This window comes from Heptranchias perlo, chromosome 2, assembly GCF_035084215.1.
Source record: "Heptranchias perlo isolate sHepPer1 chromosome 2, sHepPer1.hap1, whole genome shotgun sequence".
NCBI classification, from domain to species: Eukaryota; Metazoa; Chordata; class Chondrichthyes; order Hexanchiformes; family Hexanchidae; genus Heptranchias; species Heptranchias perlo.
In genome coordinates this window covers 30,591,909-30,595,045 of record NC_090326.1, presented here as the reverse complement: position 1 = coordinate 30,595,045, position 3,137 = coordinate 30,591,909, and positions in this window count along the sequence as shown.

Here is a 3,137-nt window from a genome sequence, read left to right as displayed (position 1 = left end):
TTTGAACTTTGTCCAGTGAATTTACTTTGGTGCCAATCAAAGCTCAGGCAGCCAATGGTAGTTGAGTGGGTGCAAAGGACAATGCTTCTGACGGTAGATTGGCCTACTACACATGACTAATGAACATTATATATGGAGGTTCATGCCCAGCAGAGAATCCAGGTGCTGGGTTGAACGGGAAACCTCTAGTGGGGCCAGGCTGCTGTGTTGCTCCAGTTATAGCAGATCCAATTTTAAATACCTCATTTGATGACTTGGTGGTGGTAAAAACCAGGATCACTATTTCTAAATGGGAAATTATTACCTGCAGATTATATTAGAAACTGTCTCTTTAAACATGCAGCACCTAGCTATTCAATGAAAATGTCACCTCTAGATGAAGTTCCTGTCCATCACAGGTGCCAGCCATGGTCAGTGGTACCACTCTCGCCTCCGTGTCAGAAGGTTGTGGGTTTAAGCCCCACTCCAGAGACTTGAGCACAAAATCTAAGCTGACACTCCAGTGCAGTCTTGAGGGAGTGCTCCACTGTCGGAGGTGTCATCTTTCAGGTGGATGTAAAAAAAAGCCCATGGCACAATTTTGATGAAAAGCAGAGGAGTTTCCCCAGTGTCCTGGCCAATATTTATCCCTCAACTAATAGATAATCTGATCATTTGTCGTCTTGCTGTTTGTGGGATCTTGCTGTGTGGAAATTGGCTGCCATGTTTCCTACATTACAACAGTGACTATGCTTCAAAAGTATTTCATTGCCTGTAAAGTGCTTTGGGACATTCTGAGGTCATGAACAGCACTATATAAGTGCAAGTTCTTTCTTCAAGAGCTCTAGTTTATTTCCCACCCTCTGAGCATTGCAATAAATGCACTTTATCTTTTTGTGTTTCCATTCAATGCTACTTTTTTTCCCTTGGATTTTTTTTGTTCAAACGCCTCATTCCTTTATCTGTTGTATTCCTGCTGGGAACTGGTTGATTTGATTTTCTTCCTCTTCCTAGTATGTATTCTATCCTTGTACATTTTCCTTTTCTATTTTTACCTCTGTTACTTGTTCTTTCTGTTTGTTTTTATTTTTTCTTCCATTCATCCTACATTATTTAAATCACTCTTCATTTCCTTATTTATCATTTTGCCAGTTCATTTACTCCCTTCCCTCAGGCTCGTAAGAACGGGATATGAAGCTCGACTTGTCGATCGACAGTTCCAACGGGCCACAGCGAAAAATCGCGTAGACCTCCTCAGAAGACAAACACTGGACACAACCAACAGAGTACCCTTCGTTGTCCAGTACTTCACCGGAGCGGAGAAACTATGCCATGTTCTTCACAGCCTTCAACATGTCATTGATAACTATGAACACCTCGCTAAGGCCATCCCTACGCCTCCACTACTCTCCTTCAAACAGCCACCTAACCTCAAACAGACCATCGTTCGCAGCAAATTACCCAGCTTTCAGGAGAACGGAGAACAGCGACCACGACACCACACAACCCTGCCACGGCAACCTCTGCAAGACATGCCAGATCATCGACACAGATACCACGAGGACACCAGGTACATGGTTCATACTCCTGTGACTCGGCCAATGTTGTCTACCTCATACGTTGCAGGAAAGGATGCCCCGGAGCATGGTACATCACCGAGACCATGCAGACACTGCGACAACGGATGAACGGACACCGCACAACAATCGCCAGGCAGGAGGGTTCCCTCCCAGTCGGGAACACTTCAGCAGTCAAGGACATTCAGCCTCCGATCTTCGGGTAAGCGTTCTCCAAGGCGGCCTTCGAGACACACGACAACACAAAATCATCGAGCAGAAATCGATAGCCAAGTTCCGCACCCATGAGGACGGCGTCAACAGGGATCTTGGGCTCATGTCACACTACATGTAACCCCACCCGACGTAGAGTCATCCAGACTCAAGTCGTAGGTGGCTTGTTCTCCATACACAGATGCGGCTGGACCTGCTGCGATTTCCAGCAAAAAAAAAGTTATGTTTTCAATACAAACCCCCAGCATCTTGGATGTAATGTTTCCCTGACTAACCTGTTTGAACACCATTCACTCCTTTGATTGCTGTGATTATCTCTCTGCCGAGGTGTGATAAAGGGCAGTTAGAAAGATTATCTGTAATCACCAGGCACTGTTCTCTGACTATATATGCTGTGCCTATATGCATCTCCTCACTTCACCTGACAAAGGAGCAAAGCTCCGAAAGCTTGTGATTTCAAATAAAGCTGTTGGACTATAACCTGGTGTTGTAAGACTCCTTACATTTGTCCACCCCAGTCCATCACCGGCATCTCCACATCAAAATCTTTTCTAGCCATAAGGCTGATTGAGGAAAGACGGCAGATACATGGCCTTTTCAGCCATGAAAGGAGACATCTGAAAGATGATCTTAGAGATATATAAGATTGTAATCAACACAGAAAAGATAAATATGGAAAAATACTTCAAAGTAAACTCAGAGGGGCCACTCGTTCAAACTATTAAAGGCAAACTTAGGACTAATATCAGGAAGATCTTCTTCACACAAAGAATGGTCAATACATGGCATAGACGTCCAGATACTGTAGTGGAAGCAAAAAATGTTGGAATCATTTAAGAACCAACTGCATGCTGTAATAGAGGGACTTTAGTTTCATTCTGGATGTATGAATTAAGATGGGACAAATGGCCTTCCTCATCCATAATAATGTTTTGGTCATTGCTCGCAGTATGTTACAATACGCAGGGACTGTTCTGCAATGGTTGAGCTGTTTCAGCATTACTCAATCAGCATTTGGTCTGCCCAATGTAGAGGAGATTGAAAAGGGAATACAGTTTCTATATAAGTACACACAAATATCCATCTTCCACAGGAGGAGGTTTGGAGCCCTGGGCAATGGTGTGGGAAGAGGTGAACAGATGTTGCATCCACTATGATTGCATGGGTAAATGCCAGGGAAGTGTGACAGAAGAATGAAGGATATTCCAGAGGGAACAGTCGCTCTTGAAAGGGGGAAGGGAAGCTGTGGCTGTGGGTGGGATCATATTGCAGTTGGAGGAAATGGTAGGTGACAATCTGGTGACTGCAAAGGCTAGTGAGGTGAAAGGTGCACATATGCTGTCCAGGGTTGCCAACCCTCCAGAATTG